The following is a 25,927-nucleotide window of genomic DNA, read 5'->3' on the forward strand; positions in this document are numbered from 1 at the left end:
TTCCAGTTCAGCTCAACAAATTAAACCCACTTCCAATGTCCTACCATTGCTTCATGTTCTAAACTCCCACATGTTGTCAATATTGTAAAGTAATTGGAATGTTATAGTAATCTAATGTTGCTCTCAAAAGCAACTTCTACAGTCTAAATGTAACTCACTTATAAGTACGCTCCTAGCAGAACGGGCTCAAATCTTACTCTGTTGTTATGCAAAAAGCTGGCTATCCCCACTACTCACTGTTTTTTTCAATAATACAAGCCCGCAAAATTGTGGGTAAAATAGGAAGTGACATCAACATTTCCAAAAACTGGTATGTTAATAGAGGTATTTTAAAGGAACTAAAGGGAGCACTGTATTAGGAGCATGATGTTGCCTGAATATATATATGTGGAGTAAAGGACTATTTTCGTAGGCTAATCCCATTATATGTTGTATAAAGTTTGGTTTTTCAATGCTCCTAGCAACCAATCAAGGTGATGTTTGTTTTGGACAGTGGATTTTAAATACCACATATATTTAGTATTTTGCCATACTTCTTACCCATTACTAGACAACATTTTTTCGCTCCAGAACCTACAAACTTCTAATTTGTTGCTTTGTCTGATGTATTCTACTGAATCTGCTTTTGTAATACTGTTTGCATTGAAGTCTACCAATGGACCGCAAGATCTACAAGGCAATGAATTGTTTCTTGATTTACTGCTCAAAGGGATTGAATCCTCTCTAGGCAACAGTAATGTCCTTTTCTATGTATATAATGTGTACCACATGACTCTGAGACTACTGTTTAGGTGAAATGTGGACCTACATGTCTATGCATACTGTCTTCAATCTTTTCTGTTTGCATATCCAAAAATGTTATTTTAGTTGCTCTAATGTCAATCTACTTGACTTTTACCTTTCCTCAGATCACATGTAAATATACACATGAACCTTTTTGAGACTTATGGGACTGCAAATAGATTTGTGATTTTTTCCAAACTAGCCCCATAGTCTCTCTATTTGAGAAGCACTATTCAAAACACTTGAATGTTGGGTTCCTGGTGATTGCTATTAACACCAATTTTAGTTATATCAGAATAGTACAACATACTACACTTTAGATATGTTCCAATTCTAAATCGGTGGCTACCACACCCCCAGTTACATACTAGTATAAAGTACGGTTGACATGTGTCATCAATAGAACCATATCAAAGTATCCAATGATGCAGATATCATGATAAATCTCAATCCCTTGTCCTCTAACTAAATGTAATATATTGTATTATGAGTTATAGATAGTTTGCTCCAAAAAATCAAATACAAGTGCAAGTGTTTTAAAATATAGAGTCGTGTGCACACCGGCCATGGCCAAAGGCCATGACTAGTGGTTTGGTAGTGTTCAGCCGTGCCCACTCTCCATGGTCAAAGCCATGGTTAGTGGTCTGGTAGTGTTCTAAAAATCTATGGAATAACAAAACCCTTGAAATGCAAGGGAAATATTTAGTTGTAGTTATGTTAAGATGAGCAATAGATTGTAACAAAACCGTTGAAATTCAAGGAAGAAAATGTAGGTGCAGGGACGTAAAGGTGAGAACGTCACGCAACAAAACCCTGGAAATTCAGCTGAAGGCACCTAAACTTTGTGCCCCTTGTTGCGTAGCCAATGACCACATTTATGACATCACAGATGACTTCACTGATGATATCATTGATAACTTCTCTGATAACATCACTGATAACATGACTAGTGACATCACTAATGCCATCATCTATGACATACACACATACAAGTCAATGTATTACAAAATTGGATACTATTGAAAGATTACTTTTACTTTGTACAGTATGTGTTTTATTTCAATTGTAGCATTGTAACATGTTAATTACTTACAAGAGACACAGAACAAAATATACATCTAGTTAGATGTTTTCAAGTAACTGTTGAATTTCTAGGAGATTTTTAGAAGGCTACCATACCACTAAACATATACAAAGTTTTTTCCACTGAATTCTATAGGTTTTTACCAGTGCACCCTAATTTCCTAGAAGTTCTTTAAATCTATTTTTAATGGTTACACCTAAAAATCACACTCACCTCCAATGTAGCAGCTCTACCGTGCGTGGACAGTATAAATGGCTGCAGAACAGCCTGACACCAGGTAGCATCAAGATAACCCAAAAGCACAGGGAGCAAAACAAAATGTTGAACCCTTCTAATAAAAAAAACATATACACAAACCAACATTACTAATATTTAGTACACCCAGATATACATCTATGTACAATTGCAAGTTTTTAAATTTAAAATGTATTTTTGAGTTAGCACATAATATTATGGAGTATACCATAACTGTACACCTCATATTATCAGAATACTGAAACTCCTCACACACACTGAGACACAGCAACCATACAGTGCAAAATAATCTGTCACAAAATAGTAGGTACACTTTATTCATGTTGGTATTATAACTATTCATTATATAAATATCACTCAGAAGCAAATATAACCGTTCTATATTTTTACAGAAATGGCAAATGGCTAGAGGAGAACTTTCCCGAAAGATTAAATCAGTATTGACCAAATATATAAAGGTAAAAAAATATATATTTGAAAGCAAGTAAATAATGTAACTTATACAGAACCTATTTAAATATTAATTTCTCATGTGTTATGCTAAATAATGTAGAAGAGAAAAGCACACCCAAAACTAATCATGAAGAAGCTGACTACTAAAAAAGAATCCCAATTACCAAATCTACAAAATCAAATCACAAACATTTCTTTACAAATAGGATAACTCTGAAATGATTTTAACATATGTTAAAAAACATCTAATTAGAAAAGCTGATTTTCACTGCCCTACTTATACCTGTCACCATTCCCTTAGCAATTACCTGAATCAATTCATGAAAATATAAATGACAGACATTTTGATGAAACTTCGCTCCCTGTTTCTCCTAATCATTACTTTTCACAACCTCCAAATACTGCTATTTATGTTTTCCACACTGATTCCCAACCCCTTTCTTAAATGTTCTTATTGTTCATACTATATTTTTTACAAAATTAATAGTTACATGGTTTTAAAAAAACCTTTAACAATACAATTCAATGTAATCATTTCATATACAAAATGATATGCAATAAAATCAAAACACAATTGAATACAAATTTCACATAAAAATTGTCATCGTACAAATCATTCTATCTCTAAGGATTTTAAAAAACCTGTGACTGCTAATACTACTGAGGTAGTTCTACCTGCCAAATATTTCATAAAATAATCACTCTGCAATGTAGATAAAATTGTTAAATCCCGTCTAAAATGTATATCACGTTTACTCCTTAAAACAAAACAGACTTCTATCAAATGTTGTATTGTTTCTAATGTTGCTCCACAGATTCTACATTCCTCTTGATCATGAGCTAGCATCTTATACCATATTAAGATTCATTTTATTTGAATTTGAATCATGCAAAATCTAAGAAATAATCACCTAACTGTCTTTTGCTGACACACAGTTAAATAAGGGGCAATTACTCCAACACATTTGAAATCGGATCTCAGGTGGGTAAGCGATTTATAGGAATGTACAGAATCTATCTTCTTTGCTTAATCCCTCCGATATAACAGTGTTTTTACTGTTCCTGGATTCCCCCAGAGATCAGTTGCTGTGAGTCCCAGGTCTGTAACTAGCATATGACATGATTCCGAAAATTCTTGTATAAATGCTTCCTTACCACTCAACATTAACCTATTAAGTTTCTCATAAAGGGATGGAGAGCAGGAGGGCAAAGATGTTAAAATACAATGATAGGTACTTCCAATGGGGTCAGAATTTAAGAGAAAGTAGAACAAGTTTGTATTGAATTGTCGATATTGGAGTCCCCTGAGACAATTGAAGTGTCCTCCTCCACAACTGGCCTTCTATGCATGAAAGCAGGTTGAGCACCCAGAATGGGAGTATCTCAAATCTATACAACCTTTTAGCTACAATTTTCCCCTCATAGAACTTTAGTGAGGGTAAAATTATGTATCTCCAATACTCAGTGTCCACATAAACTAATTGATTGCTCAACGCCATTCCCATTGAGGATAACCATTTCTAACAAATGTAACATTTTCCTTCACTGTGATGGGGAAACCCAAATACACAAAACCCATCAATTTTTCAAGGGTCTCATGTTCTACTTTCCATGTAAACGATGTAGGTCTACATTTTAAGTAAAAATGCAATATTTTGTATTTGCTAGGATTGATTTTCAACCCGTGCTCAGTTGCGAATTTGGAGAATGCTGACAGTGAATATTTTAATCCGATCTAAGTATGATCAAAAATTAAAAATCATCAGCATGCGCCAGCCAGAGTAACTTCAAATGTTGAATCTTTGGCATGGCGAGGGCAGCTGGATTAAGATAGTCACCAATATCGCTGAGATACAAATTAATTAAAATTGGTGCAAATACAGAGCCCTGCCAAACACCTCTAAAATTTAGTATACGTCTTGATAGGTTGCCCTCATGATCCAGGATGAACAGTATTTTAGTCTTGCAGTACAAACCAATTATTTATCATAGCAAACCCTGTGGGATTCCCCATTTCAATAACTTATTCCACAAAACACCACGGCCCACTGCATTGAACTATTCTGACAAGTCAAAAGGCACACCACATAGAGTGATTCACATTTATGGAATAAACCTGTTTGGCAGCTCGCTTCAATAAAAATTAATTGTGTGAAGTAGCATGCTGTTTCCTGAACCCTGTCTGCCATAACGGAACTCTATTGCATGACCTTTGCCATATTTCCAAATGATCCAAAACGAATGTAGCAAATAACTTGCTATCTGCATCAATTATTGCTGTTGGCTGAAAAATTAGTGGATCAGCACGTGAATCCTTTTTGAAAATTGGCACTATATATGCACCTGACCAGGATTCAGGAAACATGCCGCTAGAAATTAGATTGTTGAAAAAAAAAAATAATATTGAGGGCCAGGTTTCTGGATCCCCTTAAATAGGATATTGGACAGATTATTGGGTACAAATGCTCTCGAGGAGCTAATTATATTCATAGCTACTAAAGTGTTTTCCTTACTTACAGTCATTATCCAAGAATCATTGGTTTTGGTCATGTATGAAGTTTCTTCAAGTTCCTTATGAGACTGTAGAAAAATCAGATACCCATTGCTGTTTCGCAACTGAGGAGATTCTATGTTCGTGCTGTGAGCGTGCAAGGTGCTCATTAAATGCCAAAATGAACAAGCATCTTCATTTCTAAGGATCAAGATCATTTTTTCTGAATCTCCCTGATACCATGAATTTAATTTAATCTTAGTCCAGTTCTTATATGCTTGTTTAGCGCTCTTTATCTGCTATATTTTAAGGTTACAGGAAAGTGTTGTATCTTTCTTTATACTTTTAATCTTTAGGTGGTGTGCCTTCTTTTGACTAACCACTATGAGATCATACACATAGCAGTGCTTCTTGTATGAGTAGCAAGTTCAAACCTGTTTATCCAAAGTGGCAGACAGTGATTCCTCCAAGAATCTGCCATAATTGTCCACGATAGAGATTCAATATTGCCAATCTAATTAAGTAATTGATAGACAAGCCGAAGCAGTTTCATTGACCCTACCGATAGAGGTCTCATTCCAAGTTACTTGTGTTCTAGCAGGATTAAATCTAACATTAGGGCATTTCTGGATGTGTGAGTCTATTTGAAAAGGAGCAGGGAAAATGAAGAAAGTAGACAAATAACTGTGATCGCTAAAGTCATTAGGTATGACTAACAAATGGCTACATCTCTCAAATAAACCAAAACTTACAAAAATATAATCAATAATAGAATTCGACGAGCCATTTCACCAAGTCCACTTCACAGGAACAGCCACTCCTATAGACCCATTTAGCATAGAGAAACAAAGGCCCTGAAACATCCTCATCCAAATTTGGCCATGCCATTTGTTCCCCATACTAAAGTGGGAAGAACCATTTCATCTTGTGCCTGGACACAAGCACTGTTGAGTTCCCCCATGATCAATAATTCACCGCCAGGTTGTTTCAATTGCCATTCGTTAATGAGTTCATACATTGTTTCAAGACAAGGTTTTTACATGCTGATCCCCTGTTTTCAATATACATTAAGAACTAGAAGATCCAGAAGAGTGTCATGATTGAGCTGCAGATGAGTCCCTAGCGCACCAAATATTATGACCATGTAAGTAATGATACTTAAATATGGAGAGGAGCATATCAATGTTAGTAGTCCCCAGGATGGGCAGCCTACATGGCCCCTTTTGGCTGATTGAAAGGATATCAACTAACCTTCAAATGCTCGGGACACCATTATCCAGGTTTCTTAAAAACAGTGATTCCTCAACAGCTCACCAACTAATGGATTAGTCTTCAATGAGTTGTGACCCCGTGCGTTCCATGAGAAAAGCGTTAAAGTGAAATTATCCAAATCAGTGTTAGGGATACCGAACTGGAGGTCGAGGCCTTTCTACAAAATGCTCACTGACAGCCAAGACCAATCAGGATCTTGCCACAATGGAGTGGGAACACCTTTGAGTATTTGAGGTCAAGTGAGGGTGACCATAGTCTTATGGAGTGATACTATGGTCTTCCCTGGAGATGTATTACCTTCAGCCTCCTCGACCCTCAACCCATTGTTAACTCTATTTCTGTTGTAATGAGAGAGATCAAAGCCCAAAATCCTAATTGACTGTACCTCACTGATCAATAAGTCCAGTAATATTTTTGACTGTATATACAGTATGGCACAGTCAGATCTATAGTGATCAATAAAGTCCACACAGGCAACATCAGTACTAGTAATCGCACTTAGTAATGGAATCAAGCGTAAACGTCTCAGTTCATTGGTGAGATTAAGATTGATGTTGCGAATTTCCAGAATTATACTTTCCAATAACAATTGGAAATCTTGAACAACTGCCTTCTTTTGGGTTTCAAATCTGGTAGCCACCTCAGTTCGCCCACCCCATAAGCGATCACGTGACTCCAGATCTTGATTTCAAAGGGACCGATGTTCCCTCTCTCATGCACATCTTAATATATAATATGCTGTTGGTTCTAAAATGTTACGTGTATCTAAACCATAACTCAACAAGGAATTAGTGCCACTAGTGTGCATGCTTTCACTAGGAACATCCTCTGTAATTACAGCCCCATAGAAGTAATGTTGACCTGTAGAAGGGTCATTCATAGATGGTATTTGGGTGCCAGTCTGTGAACCCACATGATTACCCCAAAGAAGTAGCCATTATGTTAGCCGATTCTCCAATGGTGCACCATTTGATTTACGATCTGGGTCACAGTTCCTGCTCCCCTTAGATCATTTCCACATGCTCTTACTGAGGAATCTTGACACCACATTTCCTCAGACTTAGACATTAAGTAAACTAGACTCCCCACCCAAGGCAAGGGGCCCTGTTTCTGAGTATACACCTTTGGAGTTTGAATCCCTTGAATTAAAGTTAATCCCTGCAAGGGGGAGTCAGGATACCCCGCCCTTCCATGCAGGGTCGAATTAGGTCTCTGTACTTTTGGTGGAGCAAGCAGCCCTACCGATTGTTTAGAGTACACCATCAGTGGTAACTCTTATTGACCCAGTGCTCTTGTAGTATTCGTAGCAAAAAGAAAATAAAGGTCTAGTAGTCTGTTTAGTTATTTTTTCCCCTGAGTGGCTTTATAGGTCTGGGAGTTCCAACAGTTAAATTAGACGAATTCCCACTAAAATGGTCAGACTTGAGCTGTCATTCGTAGTGTCAACAAATGCCAATGGCATTGTGTCAAACTCTCCCTCCACAACAACAGAGTCACTCTCAATTGGGGAATAAACCACATGCACAGATTAAGCATGAGGAAGATTTCATTAGGAGTTTCACATGATTGTAATTCTGGTTGACACTTTTGCAAGTCCAAAATCAGTTTCAAAACATAGGCATTACATTTAACATTATGATGGTTACCCAAGGTTTTATCCTTGGAGCTTTCCAAGTGCATAACAGAATGGGTCAAAACATTATGTGAACTCTACTGTTGAACCCTCCCCAGTTCTCCGGCCTGGGATTCGCCGAAAGAGTCAAATGCAGAAGAATACCCTGCCACTAAGGTGTCTAAAGGAGCAGATCTCCCATTAAAAACTAAGGGTCTTTGCTCCTCTCTCTGCTGCAGGGGTACCAATTTAGGAAAACCATTTCCTACATCATCAGACAAGAGACCACCTAAAGGTCCACCATCGCCCAAGGATAAGACCTTAACTCCCGTAGATGGTACCCTTTCCTGTCCATATGTCAATAGGAAGGTTTTGACAACATTATGAATTTTAACATTATCAAATGTAGACAGTAAAGACTCCAACAGTACTGAATGTGACTTAGATTCTGCTTTCAAGCCTTCATATAGTGTTACAAGCACACAAAGGACATGATTGATCTATAGCAGTACTTCACATACTGGAGAGTCAACCTTCTACTTCAAGTGCTGGAAAGCAGCAGGAAGTCTTTGTGAGGGTAAGAAGGGTGGAGATGGATTGAAACTATAAAGCATAAAATCTGAATTGCAATTGGCATACTAGGTAGTCGCAGGAGCTGTGTTCTTCATGTCTGAAGAGTTCACATTTGAGTGCCTTTTGTTTGTTGATCAAGTAGAACTATTTTGAACCAGCATTATTGACCTCAGCCCTTTTATTACGAGCTAGCAGTACTTTGAGATGGATGGTGATGCAGAAGATACTCAAACATCAATAATCAGACTAACTTAGGAAGTTGGCAAATCAAAGCTGTTTTACTTGCAATTGTCTTAAACAGGGAGTTACAACGAACATCAACAATTCGTTCGATCTTCTCGCTCAGCAAAACTTATAAAAAAAGCATCTTATATAGTAAAAACTGCTGACATCATCCTATGTGACGCACTACAAAAACCTATTGCAGAAAGTGATTGGGTCTAAGAGAACATCTAGGTGTAAGTTCCATACTTGTCTAAGACAGTGATAGGGTCTCTAACGTCAGGTGGGACAACTAAGCCCTTCCTTCAAACAGGTCACTATGAATGTCATCAAATACATGATGTCCCATTGGTGACACAAACTATAGGGCTCTTTACTACGTTGCCCTCTATAATTGGTTGGTACCCTTACATTTGTCAGCACTTTTCCACATACGCCAGCAGCACGCAGGCTGGCATACAGGTGATGGTGGGCTGGTCTTGACCATAGCTTCCCACCAATTAGCATGTCATCTATCATCACCTATTGCAGTCTACACGTCAATAAAGGCTTTGAACTTGGCCTTGGTAATGTTCCTTGCTCTCGAGAATACGAGGGAGTAAAGCATGCTCTGTCTCCTTGAGTAGGTGTAGCTCATCACTATTGTCCATTTTCAGCCATACACGTGACTGAAGACAGGGGTTTTGAGCTCTGGTGTATTTAAAATACTATTATTTACTGAACCCCTAATGTCATCAATGTTCTCATGCACCTCCTATGAGCAGGGGTTTGTTATTTCACACATTTGTAGCTACTGTCTGATCATTCCGGCCCAGAGCAGCCTTGGCTTCTTTGGGCTGGACCAGCCTTGCCCTTCGTTTGTTTGTATTTGATTGCTTTTCGGCTACAACACACATATATGTTGGTGCATGCCTCAATCTATTCACTACATAACTAGCCTTAAGAATACTTTGCCTGCTTGCATTTCTTTGCATCTGTACATGTGTAAAATGACTTGATATCTTCATCATTTTTGTAACATAAACACCTTCATCTCGATCCCAAAAATGTTACTTATCTTTGATACTTTCTTGATGCCTATAGAATATCTATGTTCTCTTGTCTCTGCATCTCTTCTGGGTGCATCAGTCTTGCTTCATGGGATGTCACCAATCTGTTCTTTTGCTCACTTTTCACACTTCCTCTGGTATTTCATTCAAATGGCTGTCATATTGTGGTGTATGCAGATATGGCTTTCTTAAAGGGAACCTTGCTTCCAGGATTCTCCTTGGTATTGGTATCTTCACTGACACTGAATGTATTTCACATTCTGGTTCCCAGCATATCGGCAACATGGGCGCAATGCTTGAGGTGGGGGTACTTGGCTCCCTATCTACACTCCCCCCTCTGGGCGATTCATTGACCACTCTCCCATCATACTTCACATCTAGACATCCTTTTTTTACTAAATGCTTTTTTGGGACCCATATCCTTGTTACTCCTTTCAGGCATCCAGCTGATTTCACATGCTCATCTTCATTCCAGGTCATAAGCATGTACTTTCCATTTGGACTGCAGTAGATCCATTTCCCCACATACTTCTTATGGTTCTTTGGGTAAAGGAATTCTGTTCCCTTGGGTACATGAATGCTGGCTTTCACATAATCTCTGATTCCTTCATCTGTTAGCTTCTTGGTTTTCCATCCTGATTCAACATCAATCATGATCTTCACCCCTATAGTTTTCTTTGCAGTCTTCGTGCATTGTGAGATAGCCAATCTGATTACACAGAATCTAAGCAACAGCATCACTCTCAGGGCTCCAAGGAACTTGAACATATCTGCCATCCATAGTGGAACCCACGAAAAGAGTCATCCAAACCAACTGTCATCTGCAATATCTTCCACTTCATCTACCATCTGGATATGTAGCTTCGTCAGCATCTATATGGCCTCTGTCAAGGTGCCATTCTCGTCATCTTGAGAATGTATAAACATGCAACATGATTCTCCAATTTTGGCATAAACACCTCTATCCATGGCTGTAATCATACCCAGAACGTATCTATTCTGAAGAGGCATTAGTCGTATGGCTCTCAGTTCTTTCTTGATAGCATTGAATCCCTTTATGGTAGTGTTGATTCTCTGCAACAGCTCCCATCTGGTTATGTGTAACCACTTAGTATTTGCATATGTCTGGATCCGAGGCCTGAAGATTACTGTGAATATCGCTGAGGTCTGACTGAATAGTTTATGTTCATACAGGATAGAGTCAAAAACTTCTATTGACTTAGCTGAGAATGAGTTCTCTCTATTTACTCGATGTATCAGCTCCACAAATATCTTCTTCCTCAGATGAGCATCTGCTTTTGGAAAGTCATCAATGTTCAGGACACTTTTAGGAATCAGCAACGCTGGAACATGAAAGTTCACTATAGAACATCGTCCTCCCCAATCTTTGTGCAGCTTCATTTAAGCTCTGGATCTGCAAGCTCAGTAATGATCCATGATCACTGCTGCCCAATTTTCATTCCTGGTACATCAAAGACTCAACCACAATTCTGGTTCCCTCCAACTTTTCTTGTGCCGTTATTTATGAAACACTTTTGCATTTTCCAGAGGCACTATCTGCAAAGGCCCTACTTTGTCTTCGACCCATGTCGTCAGTTTAGCAAGTCTCGGCCATAAAGGTGCACTATCTCAATGATAGGTTGGTAGAAACCAATGAATATCAATGCTCTGTAGATGACCACACCTTCTTCCCATCCATCTGGTGAAAGTACTGATCCCCAAATCTGCATCTGGCCTCTGTTCTTCCATCTTTGAATTTCTTCTGCAGATTTTCCTGGACTCTCAAGTTTCCTGTTGACTTCCCATCTGATTCCAGCTCTGTTTACTCCAGGCTGTTCTTATCTGATCACGTGATTTTCAGTATGTGCTCTTAGCCTTGTCTTTGTGTCTTGGACATAATTCTCTTCCTCTGGATCCGTCCATTCAGTTTCCAAATTTTAGATAGGCTGTTTGGCCCATGAACTGACCTCTTGTACGGCAGAGTGCAATGTGTGATAAATAATGTGCTGTCTGGACATCGATTTCAATAGCTATGAAAATCTTAGACTTCCCCATACTATAAGGCAGGAGTGCACATAGATAGCATTCCTCTGTCGAGGTCATCTTCCCACTTCTTTCATGTGCTGATATCACATGTTGTTTCCGAAATGTGCTATACTATCTAGGTAATCATTCAGCTCATGATCATCCTCCCTAGTACTTCTCTTAGGTCTCCCTCTTGTCTCATGAGCTTTCCTATTCATGTTATGAAGTATTTCAGCATAATTCCTTCTTACTGGGGGAATCATAGGAATATTTGTCAGTGAACTGGGTGTCTTTACCCATGCTACTGGTGCAGGAACAATTACATAAGGTCTTGGGTGTCTTGTAGTTGCCACGTCTATACCCTCATTCTGCATTGGCAGATACGCAGGGACCCTTGCTTTATTTGGGTCCACATAATAGGCAGTACGTACTGTAAGTGAGATAAGAATCACAATAAACAAGATACAGGTATAAATGAAATACCAATAGGACCACTTGATGCAGCAATAGCTCCTTGCTCATTGTGGTGGCCTCTCATTGTTAGCCATGTTATTATTACTGTCTATGCTGCCCATTCTCAATCTTTTTTAAAGAAGGAAAAATCAAACTTTATTCGGGCAACATCATAAAATACTTTGGCAGCATCTGGACTTGCTCCACAAGCTCTTCAATCAGCTGGCCGATTGCAGGGTGATTAACAGGATTCCTGATGTACACAAAGGCGTTGAGGATGTGTTTCCAGTAAGAAAAAAAATACCAAGGACAGTAAGTTTAAATGTCTTCCCTCGAAAGCCTCATTCAGAATTGTTCTTTATATTCTCTCAGAAAATAGACATACTTGCTCTATGATATCACGTAGCAATTGATGGATTGCCACTAGGTTCCTTGGATCTCTCAGGAAAGTTCAATCATCAGTTTGTCTTCCAACAAGATGAGGACGTTCTTCAATCAAGAAGTAAAAGACTATTCCAACCAGCCTATTAGCGTTGTCCTCAGATAGGGGCATATGTGTTTTCCAAACTGTACTCAGGAAGCTGGAGAACTTGCTCTATTATGGCTGCAAGCAATCTCCTCACGACTGGACCATTTTAGGATCCTGCAGGAACAGATGAACACTAACAGTTCTCCCCATAAGTGCAGGTTATGCATGAAAAATGAAGAGGAAAACAGTAAGAATGATCCGGTGAACGTGGCCATCGGGCACTACCTTGGGTGCCTCCAATAAGAAACTCAGTGAGAAAGGAATCAGGGAACGGGTCCCATTCCAGTCATTGAAAAGGAATTCCTGATCTGGCATCTTTTCCTTCTCGATCAAGACTTAAATGTGTCTCAGTCCAATGTTAACAAACTCCTGTGGCTCAAGATCAAATAGCGTTTTTCTTTCACTCCTTATTTAGTAGCTATAAAGAGTGTCTCGATAGAACCACATCCAATGTACACTTTATCTGTCTATTGTACAGTCTCTGTGTCCTAGTCAGCCTAGTCTAGGCTGTAGTCATTATTTTTGTCTGGTTGCTGTATAGTCTTCATCTGTGTTCTGAGCCCGACACCCCCTCCGCTTCAGTTGTTCTGAAATGACAGCAATACATGTATTCATACATGTTAAGTATGCATTTAGCTCATTTACTAATAATTCTGCTGCCGTCTGGGCATCACTTCTAGGTCTAGATGGCGGATTGACGGGTGTTCTTATTCATCTCCGTGTCACTATTTCATGCAGCTTAATATGGTGATCAGAGCCTGGCTGATTCTTTAATGCATATAATGCAATGGGCAGGCAATGTAACCATCCTTTTTTCAATGTAAGCTTCAGTTTAGCTATACGTTCCTTAAGCCGGACGTTGAGTCCCATTCGCATGCAGGTAATAATCCCAAGAGAACTTGTGCTTTATACTAAGCAACAAGCTTATTTTCTCAAAGACTTTGTTTACAAAATGGGGGCCATTATCTGATCTTAACACTTCACATATTCCTCATCTAGGAAACACTTCTCGTACTAAAAATGTCACTCTGCAGATGGAATCTGGATGTGTACACGGGCCAGCTTCAATCCAACTTGAAAAGGGACATACCACCACTATCATATATCTGTATCCATTACAGATCTGCAGCATATCGACATAGTCGATGTGTAAACGCTGAAAGGGACCATTAGGTTGCAGGATAACTCCTCTGACTGTATGCAGTGTGTGCCCAGCAGTAAACTTTTGACATACGATGCATTTTACTAAATAAAATGCAACGTGTTCTAGCAGGTTCGATACAAACCAATCCTCTGCAATAGCTGCTGCAAGGCTTTCTCTAGTGACATGCGCAGAGTAGTGCAGCTGTTCCAACGCCACCCTTAATAAGGCTACAGGCATCACTGGTTTGAAAGGGCTTTCCTGTCGCCACAATGCTTCAGAAGGGGTTAAAGCACACCCCCTCCGTGTCCACAGATCGTTCTCATCCTGTGGTGCTTCCCCTTGAATTTCCATCAATTGAGTTTTAGAAAAATGGTTAAACTGTCATTCACACTCATTATCACCACCATTCTTTTATTCACATCAGGCGTATCAAAGTTCATCATTTCTTTTTTTTAAAAACATGTTTTTATTGCATTTTCTTAAACATCAACCGTGGGACTCTCAACATTGTCCTTCTTCCCTCCCTCTCCTCTCCCCACACTCCCCCACTGGAATGCCGTTGTTCTTGAATCCTTGGAGGAGTACCCTTGTAGTTATTGTTAACTCAAGTAAACAAGTCTAGTATGCGTATTCTGTGTGAGCACCACTGCTGCATATAATCGCTCTGCAGATATTCTATCGCCGTCCCCCAGTATGTCTTGAAGGTTTGGCGGGCCCCCTGAATATTGTATGTGGTGTGCTCCATCGCCAGTTGAGACCACACTCTCTGAAGCCATTCTAGATTGGATGGTGGCGTCTTCTGCTTCCAATTCTGGGCTATTGTTAGCCAGGCTGCTGTTAGGAGCCCCACAAAGTTTCTTTTTGGTATTGTTGTCCACGTCTTGTCCCGCAGGTTGCACATGCCGCACATCCATACCTCTTCTCCCAAGTCCTTTGCGCCCTTGAACATCGTCTGCATTTGGGATTTCACCTCCGCCCAGAAAGATTGCAATATCGGACAGTCCCATCAGAAGTGTCTCCAATGAACCTCCACGTCACAGCCTCTCCAGCACTTATTTTGGGTGGTTTTGTACATTCTATGTAACCTTTCCGGCAAATAATGCCATTAGACCATGATCTTTGTCCAGGCTTCTCTTGTCTGGATTGCCCTCGTCCATTTGGGGATGATTTGCCAAACGTATATCCACTGTTCTCTCCTGATTTATTTCCCTAATGTCTTTTCCCATCTCTTAATATATTGCCACTTTGTCTCTTCTATTTGGGCGTTTAGGAATGTATACATGGTCGAGACGAACTTCCTTGTCCCGGCCTGTGTTGTGATTAATGTTTTGAATGGGGTTAAGGTTCTCGTTGACGCCTGTGTAATTTGCGGGGTAGATAGCCAGTGATGAAGTTGTTCGTATTGATATCTGTCAGTTTCCTAGAGGCCTAGGAGTTCTTGGCACTCTGCGAACGATCTGATCCGATGGTCTTCAAACATGTCCCCTACCTTTGTGCAGCCGGCTTCTTTCCTTTTCTGGAATGCCCCGCTCTCTGTACCTGGTCGGAACTCCGGGTTCCCAAATAGCAGCAAAAAATGGGCCGGATCTTTTGTCAATATTTCTATCCGGGTTGCTCTGTCCCAGAACTCCAGTGCTGCCTTCATAATCTCGCTTACCTGAAGATTTGTGTTTCTATGCTTGATGCTTATCCACAATAGGTGCCAGAGTTGTGTCGATACCACTGCTCTGTCCTGTGCCTCCCATATCTTTTCGGATGCATCAGGAATCCATTCCTTCAGGACCCACAGCTGGGCAGCCTTGTAATATTTCTGGAAATGTGGGAGTGCCATGCCTCCCGTTGACCTTTGCTGTGTGATTGATGAGTTAGAGAGCCTCAGCGTTTTATTCTGCCTGATGACTTTGGACACTGCTTTGGTGAGAGCTTTAAAGTAGGAGGCTGGGATTCGGATGGGGAGCGCCTGGATGAAGTATAGGAGCCTGGGTAGGACTGTCATTTTGATCACGGTCATTCTACCACACCACAATGTCGAGAGTGGGTTCCACCTTTCTAAGTCTCTTCTAATCTGTTCCATGAGCTTCAGGTAGTTTCCTGCATAGAGGTCTTTAATCATGCTGGTCAGAGTGACACCAAGATATCTCACCCATTCTTCTGAAATTCTCAGTTGAAGTTCCACTGCCCGTCTCTGGATCTCAGCTCTGTCCCCGGTCAGGATCAAGACCTCTGATTTTTGCCTGCTGATCTTTAGCCCTGAGATGGCTCCGTAGGCTTCTATTTCTTGTATGATATATGGCAGTGACCTCCCCGGCTACGCCAAGGCCATCATCATGTCATCCATGTATAACGCGGTTTTATGGGCTATTCCCCCCATGTCTATGCCCTTTACATCGGGGGCCTCTCTGATTCTCGCCAACAGTGGCTCCAGGAAGATTGCCTATAGGAGCAGGGAGAGAGGACATCCCTGCTTTGTTCCACTTCCAATCTTGACCATGTGTGTGAGTTTGCTGTTCACTGCTATCCGGGCCGATGGTGAGTTGTAGTTGGCACGTATCATTTTGATATTGTTTTCACCCATGCCCATTTTCTCCAAAATGCGGAACATCAAAGAACACTCTACTAGGTCAAAAGCTTTTTCCGCATCTATCGCCAGTAATACCGCTGGGATGTGTGTAATTCTATCTTTCTCGATCAGATGAGTCATTTGCCAAATGTTGTTGTGGGTTGTTCTGTTAGGAATGAATCCAGATTGATCTTGATGTATTAATTTGGGCAGCAGCGTAGCATGTCTTTTGGCTAGTATCTTGGTGTATAGTTTGGTCTCTAGATTTATTAAGGCAATGGGGCAGTATGAGTTCGGGGATGCTGGGTCCTTCCCTTTCTTGTGAAAGACCAGGACTTTTGCTTCATTCATGGAGAGTGTGATATTGGCCATGTCCTTGAAGGAATTGAAGAGGTCTGCTAGAACTGGGGCATGGTTCCCTGTGTAGGATATATAAAATGTGGCCGTGAAGCCGTCCGGACCTGGAACTTTGTTTTTTGGTAATTCTCGGATTGCTCTAGTTACCTCTTCTACTGAGATTGGTCGATCGAGCTGTCATTTCTCCTCTGGAGTTGCTGATGGGAGATTGATGCTTGTCAGATATGATGTCTATTCCTCTTTGTTTGGTTTGTGCGACGTATATAAACTTTGGTAGTAGTCTCTAAAAACTTCCGTATTTCCATCAATAAGGTTCTCGTCTGACCATGTTTGTCCCTCAGCATCTTTTTCGTCTGGTCTTGCTGTTTCCCTTTTATCTTTCTTGCCAGGAGTTTATCAGCTTTATTTGCTTTCATTGTTTGCCAATGTTCTAGATGTAGCAGATGATTCTCTGCTCTTTTGGTCCAGAGGGACTCCAGTTGCCCCTGAACGTGTCGTAATCTCGCTTCAGTTTTAACGTGTGATTACGAGACATTTCCTCTCAGATTTTCGCCAGCTTGGCTTTTAGCTCATCTTCCCATTTTCGGATTTGCTTGTCTCTCTGTGCTTTGAGTGCTATGAAGTATCCGCGCATTACTGCATTGGCGGCTTCCAATAAGGTGGCTTTTGTTACTTCTAGCATATCATTTCACTCTAAGTATTCCCTTATGCACTCTCTGATTGCCTTTCGCATGACGGGATCCTGAATGATTTTCCCTGGTGAAGTCCATCGCCATAACCCTGATTGTTTGCGGAGTGTGGGAAATGAAATCCACAGGGGTGTGTGATCTGATAATGACATGGACTCAACCTCTGCATCTTGGATCTTCCCAAGCAGGCCCACCGATACCCATATGCAGTCAATTCTGGAGCTTGTGCCATGAACATGTGAATAGTGTGTGTATCCCAGGGTGGAACCCCAAATTCTCTGCCATGCATCTTCCAGAGACAGCTTCTCCATGGATTTCTACAGGGCCTGTGTTGGTGTCCCCTGACGCGAGTGATTGGGATTTGAGCAGTCTTTCCTGGGATCCCATGCTAGATTGAAGTCTCCGGTTAGTATCACCTCCCCCTCTGCAGAGATTTCCAATTTGTTCAAGGTGTTCCTCAGGAATCCGTCCTGCCCTGCGTTTGGGGCATATAAAGTCGCCACCGTCAGTGGGAGGCTCTCAATCTGTATTCTCACAAATAGGAACCTTCCTTGTTTGTCTGGTAGTGCCTCTCGAATTTGCACGCTGAGAGAATTGGCAAATGCTATTAGGACACCCCCTTTCTTCTCCCCGTTATTTGCTTGGAGGACTTGGTTATAGCCTTTCATGCGATGTTTCCCTTTGTATTGTTTCTTTATATGCATTTCCTGGAGCATAATTATATCATACTTCCCCTTGTGGAGATAGTGCTCCAACTTTTTCTGTTAACTGGGGAGTTCAGACCTCTGACATTATATGTTAAGATTTTCAACCCATTTTGCGATGTTTCGATCGTGTCCTCCATAGATTTCTCGAGTCTGTTTGCGGTGATGGCGTAGATCTCCAGTGGTTTCTCCCTCCCCCTTTGTAACGATCCCACAACTTCCTCCCCTGTTCCCTCCCTCCCGCCCCTGAAACTTCCCTGAGGAGGACGCTGGGCCCTATGATCGCTCAGGCGTAGAGCCTTTGCACCATGCCCTCACTGAACTCAGGTGTAACTAGATCATGGGGAATCCTAAACCCCATTTACAGGTCTCTAGGGATCCCAAGACAGTCCCCTGGCCCTGCCGCACCTGTGTTGCAGTCTTCGGTCTAAATCTGTGTGGTCCAGTTCTTTCCCCCCCAGAGGGCTGGGATGGTGTTGACTGGTCTCTGAGTTCTGTGTCGGGCACCTGGATCTTTTGTTTACGATCTGCCAACCCCGTGGGGCTCTCCGCCTGCGGGTTTTCTCTCTGCCCACAGCTTGCTCCCTCTTGTAGATTCATTATCCGCAGGCCTTCCTCGCATGTGGAGACTCGCTGCTGTTTTCCCTCCCACGTAAATAGGAGGCCAAATGGGAAGGTCCATTTATATTGAATATGTCTTTCTATCAATTCCTTTGTGACGGGTGCCATAGCTTGACGTTTCCGAAGTGTTGTCTGAGCCAGGACTTGAAAGAGGAGTATTTCTTTTCCATTCATCTTGATATGGTCTATTGTCCTGGCTTTCTGAATAATTTGTTCCTTCTGAGTCTATTGCACCATTGCTACCAGGACTTCTCTAGGGCGGGCCCCCGGTTCTCCCGATCTACGTGGGCCTACCCTGTGAATTCTGTCTATCTGGATCTCATCTCCTGCTCTGTCGGAAGACTTGTTGTACTGCTGATCATAAGTCCTTGTCTTCCACTGACTCTGCCATATTTTTTATTCTTATATTAGACCTGTGGGACCGATTTTCTAAGTCCTCACATTGGATCTCTAGGTCTTGGGAGAGTCTGGCCAAGCGTTCCTGAGCTTTAGCATATTGTTGTGGTTCCTTGTCGAGGTTCTGGACCGCTTTCTCTAATGTGTCCGTTCTTTCTTCTAAGTTTCCTAGGCCCACCTTCAATTCTTGAATTGCCTGTTTCATCTCCCCCTTCATGGTTTCGAATTGTGTATGCATAGAGACATAAATTGTTCCTGAAATTCTTTGAAGCAAGTTTTCATATTTTCTTTGGCCATTTCAGCCCCCTCTGTCCGTCCTTGGGTGGTCTCTTCCCTATCCTTTTGTGTGTTGGCCTTCGGGCTCGATTCCATGTCTACCCCTCAGAGATGCACCAAGTTCTGATCATGCTTCGCTTTGGTGTTAGATGCCTGTGTCCCTGACTGAGTCTGGCGGTTCCTGGATTTTGACATATGTGCTCACAAGTTTTGGTCGTAGTCTGCTACCTTTCCTTTTTAATTTTATTTTCCCCTCTCGTATCTCTAACTGACGGTTCAGAATTCGCCCCTGGTATTACCGTTCCCACTATTCTGCACCCCCGTCTGGTCTTCCATTGCTAATGTGGGGTTTCCAGGGGGCTTGGTCACACTTGCTCTTGATCTCTTTCTGGTTGATGTATATTAGCCATTCCTCAATCAGCAGTATAGTGTCTGCTCTTCCCCTGTAGATACCACTCCCCGGGGATGCCGTTATGTTCCTTCTGAGCGCGCCTGGGGGGTCAGCCTTCTCCTACTGTGAATCTCTTTCCCTGAGCGCTCTGTTGTTTTGCTTTGTTCCCCGGATCAAAGTCCCTGCTTCTCACCACCAGCTCTCCGTGCCACCCATGTCCTCGCCCCAGCCGCAGCATTCCTGACTTTCTCTGAGGGAGCACCGTCACTTTGTATCTTCTCCTCTCCTCTCTGAGGTATACATGCGCCTGCGTCAGGCCTTCCTGGTACCAGACGCATGACTCCCAGCCTCTCTATCTGAGCGGTGGCTCCTACTCTGATCCCTTCAGTCGGTGATCTCGTTGGTGCAGCCCTCTGCCTGGACTATCTCGGTATTCTTTTGTGTGGCGCGTTCTCCACTTCGCTCCCTCTGCCAGCGCCACTACTCTTCCGTTTTCGATGTATGATATTTTACAAGCTTCTCCCACCAGCGGTCCGGGCGGATTTGCATATCATGCGGCTGCGCTGCTCTCCACTGGTGAGACACTTCCTTTACAGCCTGTGATTTCGCGGTGGGTCGCTGTTAGGCAGAATCCTGTGCAGTTCCCTTAGGGACCACTACACAAGATTAGGACTACAGGTGAGAGCAATAAATCCTCTTTGATATCAGTCTGTACCACAAAGATTTAGTTGGTAGCTGTGGCTGAGCAGTCAGACTTATCTCAAGAGGGAGATGAGCAGTATTCAGGGTTTACAGAATAGGCCTACTGTACTATGGCACAAGGAAACACTGACCAAAGCTGTGTATTAATAAGTATATATAGATGTATTTTATAGACTTCTAGATAAACACATCTATCACAGTTTTTAAAGCAAGTTAAATAAGTCGGAGGAAAAATAAATACAATCCCTAGTTAAATTGTAGACCAAGTGAACCAGAGTGAAAACTGAGCAAAACGGCAGAGTGAAAAATACACACAAGGGATACTCTATCAATTTCTCACAAGGGAGGGAAAGCACAAGTTATATAGAAATCGTTTGTTACACACCCTAGCAACACTTCCCATAAGTTTGTGAACCAGATTAAGCAAGACAGTGCATCAGTATAGACTATACTTAAATGAAAACTGAGCAAAATGGCATTTCACAAGGTTTAAAAAGGGGAAGGAAAGGGTAGTTATAAGAAGTAGGTGCATCGACACAGTTCTAGTTGAGAATCAATCTAAAGAAGGCAGTTCTAACAAATGTAGCCAGAGTCAGTAGGCCTGTGCCAGACTCAGTGGTACAGGGCAAGGGCCCAGGAGCGAAATGTTCTTGTAGCTGCAGTCAAGTCTTTGGTTAACGATTTTGAACAGGTGGATGCAGAAGTTGAAACACAATGTTAAGAGAGAGCGGCGGCCAACCCAACAGGTAGGTAAAGGATTTAAAACACCCTTAGTGCTACCGCAAAGAAAGGGCGGCCTGGCGAAACAATGTACCTTTAAAATGAAGAAGTGGCTCCTGCAGTGGTGGTTATTCCTGTCAGTTCCTGTAGTTCGGGTGATCCAGCAGAGGAAGAGAGGCTCTCGTCATGGAGGAAGGTTCGAGTTACTGCACTACAAAGGGATGAAACCAGCCGCGGTGCTGCCCGACGAATAAAAGGTACGCTCCTTTAAATCGTAGTCTGGGTGGACTGGTGCCTGGCTATCTGGCCTCCGAATACAAGGTACGGGAGATTCCACCAAGGCAGATCCGGGAAGGTGATTGGCAAACTGGTTGGCCCCACCAGCTCAAGGGAAGAAGGCTCTTGCAGGTGAAGATCTTCTCTCGCCGTGTGGAGAAAAGTGGTGAGACGCTGCAGCAGGGCTTCACCGGTGGTTCAGTCGTTGCAGATGTCTTTGGCTTCTCTCCTCTTCGGCTTCTTAGTTCCAGTGGCGACGTCTGCTCTTCCAGTGCTCCGGACCCTGCTTTTATGCAAAAAGATCCCCCTTCATACAGCCTAGCTGTCACTCACACAGTGGAGTGGCCATCTTGGCGGGAGACCCTCCAGCCTATCTGGATTGAGTGCGACATGGGTTGCTGAGGCAACCCTGTCCAGGGGTCCTACTCCCCCTCCCACACAATGGACCCACCCCAGACTCAGTGGCGCCGAAAGGAGGGCTTCTCGGCAGACTCCTGCCAAACGGACGAACAAAGGATCCCCGACCTGGGTTAGGAGTTTAGAGAAAGACACGAGAAAGAAGTTATATTAAAGTTCTGGCAAATAAAACCTACTGGAGTAAAGTTAATATTAAAATACACCGGCGGTATGTTAGAGGCTGTCAGAAAAAGTGGTATCCTCGAACAATGGGAAAATCCCATAGGAAAATATTTGCGGTTGAACCACTGCCACCAGTCAGAAACTTTTGAAAAGTTGACTGTACGTTACCCTCTTGGAAATGAACATAAGGGAAAAACTATTAACCCTTTCCAGTACCTCCATAGTAAGATGGGTTGTATTGGTTTTGTTCACAGAGATTGACTAGTAAAGTCAATGGGGACTTTACGTGTCCTGGGAGACAGTAGTCATTCCCAGGGTATGGAGTCTATGTTTGGGGGTTGCTACGACACCCCTGTCTCACTGCACGGACGGTGCTGTGTAACACATGTGAATAAAGATGGTTCCTATGGAGCTGAGAGGGTTTATAGTCATAATGTCGAAAAAAAAATGTCGACAGACAAAAATGTCGAAAAAAAAATGTCGAAAATAATAATGTCGACATCCTATACTTATAATGTCGACATTTTTTTTTTGACATTATGACTATAAACCCTTAAAACTATCAACACCTCACCCAACACCCCCCTGCCACCCCCCCCACACCCCCCAACCACCCTTTCACCCCTCATACTCAACACATACCAATTATTTATTTATTTATTTATTTATTCAATAATTAAATAAATAAAAATTGTATTTACTATGGGGGGGTCCCCCCCAACCCCCCCTCACCCAACACCCCCCTGCCACCCCCCCACACCCCCCCAACCACCCTTTCACCCCTCATACTCAACACATACCAATTATTTATTTATTTATTTATTTATTCAATAATTAAATAAATAAAAATTGTATTTACTATGGGGGGGTCCCCCCCCAACCCCCCCTCACCCAACACCCCCCTGCCACCCCCCCACACCCCCCCAACCACCCCTCATACTCAACACATCATATATATATTTATTTATTTATTTATTTATTTATTTATTTATGCATACACTAAATCAATGTCGAAAAAATATCGAATAATGTCGACATTTTTGTTTGTCGACATTATTGTTTTTCGACATTAATTTGTCGACATTTTGACTGTCGACATTATTGATGTCGACATTATGACTGCACACCAGCTGAGAGAAATCCCATAGACATTAAACACAAAAATAACCTAGAACACACATAGCAAAAATGCCTAAGAGTGGGAAAAAGAGTCTCACTCTTAGGAGAAAAAACAAACCCTTCAAATCCAGCAAAGCTGCTGGGGGACTCTATAGATAAGGGAAATTAGCCATAAGATGAGAATTCTCCCTAACACTCGCCCCCCCCCAGGCTAAGCGACAGGGTGATCTAATCCACTCCTGGATGAGTCACTTACCTCTAGTCGGTTAAAAACATCCTAGAGAGACCATCAGCATTTTGGTGGTGACATCCTGACCTGTGCTCAATGGTAAAATCAAACCCTTGCAGGCAGATCGACCATCTTAGCAGTTTTGTGTTTTCCCCTTTCATTTGCATCAACCATCTCAAGGGTTGGTGGTCCGTTTGAATGATGAAAGTAGATCCATACAAGTATGGTCTAAACTTCTTTGAAGCAAAACATTCTCTCTTAATAGTTGCCCACCTTGTTTCAGGTTCCTTCAGTTTCCTACTGATGAAGCAAATGGGGTGCTCCCTACCTTTCTCATCCAGTTGACTGAGTACTGCACCTATACCTATATTGGAAGCATCTTTTTGTACAATGAAGGGTTGGTGGAAGTCAGGAGCTCTGTGAAAAAAGGCTTTCTTCAGGCTTTCAAAGGCCTGATTACACTCCTCATTCCATTTGACCTTTTTTGGGAACATAGGAAAAGAGATTACATTCAGTGGAGAAGCTATGGATCCATAGTTCTCAATGAAATTCCTGTAATACCCAGTGAGGCCTAGGAAGGGTCTCACCTGGGTTTGAGTAGAAGGGGTTGTCCAATTTTGCACAGCTTCAATCTTGCTGAGCAAAGTCCTTATTTTACCACCTCCTACCTCATGCCCAAGGTAGACCACTTTACTCTAACCAATTTGGCATTTACTTGCCTTTATGGTCAGATGGGCCTGTTCCAGAGCCTGCAAAACATATCCTAGGTGGTCAACATGTTCTTTCCAAGTAGAGCTGAACAGTGCAATGTCATCCAAGTATGCCATGCAGAAGTCCTCCATCCCATTCAGAACCTGATTAATCATACTTTGGAATGTAGCAGGTGCATTCTTTAATCCAAAAGGCATAACCTTAAACTGGTATAAGCCAACTGGTGTGGAGAATGCAGTTTTCTCCTTGGCATGGTCAGTCAGGGCTGTTTGCCAATAGCCTGACGTGAGATCAAATGTGCTGAGGAATTTAGCTGAGCCAAGCCTATCCACCAGCTCATCTGTCCTTGGCAAAGGATGGGCATCAGTCTTAGTGACAGCATTTAGAGCTCTATAGTCCACTCAGAATCTCAACTCCTTGGATCCTGCCTTTGGTACTAACACAACTGGGCTAGACCATGGACTAGTAGAGGGCTCTATTACCCCGAGATCAAGCATCTTGTTGACCTCTCCTTTGATGTGGGTTCTTACATTTTCTGACATCCTGTAGCCTCTGCTCTTGACAGGTAAACAGTCACCAGTATTGATATCATGCTGTCCCCAAGGGGTCAAGTCTGGTGCTAGAGAAAACAGAGGAGCAAATTGATTTAACAAAACTTTGCACTCCTCCTGTTGCTCAGGTGTCAGATTAGAAGAGAGATTAACTTCTTCTATTTTCTCATCTAAAGGTTTGTCTCTGAGAAGGTCAGGTAGAGGTTCATTCTCCTCCTCCTCTTGAGCTGAAGCTAGAAGCAAAGCTCCCAGCTCTGGTCTCGAGACATAAGCTTTTAGACGGTTGAGGTGAAAGACTCTAGGAGCCTCCTTAGGATTGCCTAAATCCACCAGATAGTTCACCTCTCCAAGTTTTCTCACAACCTTGAAGGGTCCCATCCATTTCTCCTTCAAGTCCCTCTGCCTTGTTGGGATCATAACAAGAACTATCTGGTCTTGAGTGAACTCAACCATGTTGGCCTTCTGGTCATGCCAATGCTTGACCAGAGCCTGACCTGCTTTCAAGTTATCACTTGCCTCAGCCATCATGTGTGACATTCACCTCCGGAGTCCTATCACATAGTCAGTGACTCTGACTGGCGTCAGGAAAGGAGCACTCTCCAACTGCTCCTTGATTTGGGCCAATGGAACTCTGATCGGATGACCATAGAGAAGTTCAAAGGGACTGTAACCCACTCCCTCCTAAGGGACTTCTCTATATGCAAAGAGAAGGCATGGCCGTAGAAGATCCCACTTTTTCTTAAGAGGGTCCTCTAAAGCTCCTAGCCAGCTCTTCATGGTTCTATTAAACTTTCTATCAATCCATTTGTCTGAGGGTGGTATGCTGTTGAGAAATTGTAGGTAACTCCACAGTTTTTCCCCATGGCCTACATGTAGTCGGACATAAAATTAGACCCCCTGTCGGATATTACCTCCTTAGGAAACCCAACCCTGGTAAAAATACCAAGGAGGGCCTTAGCGACAACCTGAGCTGTAACAGTCCTCATAGGAATTGCTTCAGGGTATCTAGTAGCATGGTCTACTACACCAAGGATAAACCTGTTGCCTGAAGAAGTTGGAGGATCAAGGGTACCAACAATGTTGATTCCTACCCTCTCAAAT

The sequence above is a fragment of the Ambystoma mexicanum genome, chromosome 7q (assembly GCF_040938575.1).
Source record: "Ambystoma mexicanum isolate Mex_15411 chromosome 7q, UKY_AmexF1_1, whole genome shotgun sequence".
NCBI classification, from domain to species: domain Eukaryota; kingdom Metazoa; phylum Chordata; class Amphibia; order Caudata; family Ambystomatidae; genus Ambystoma; species Ambystoma mexicanum.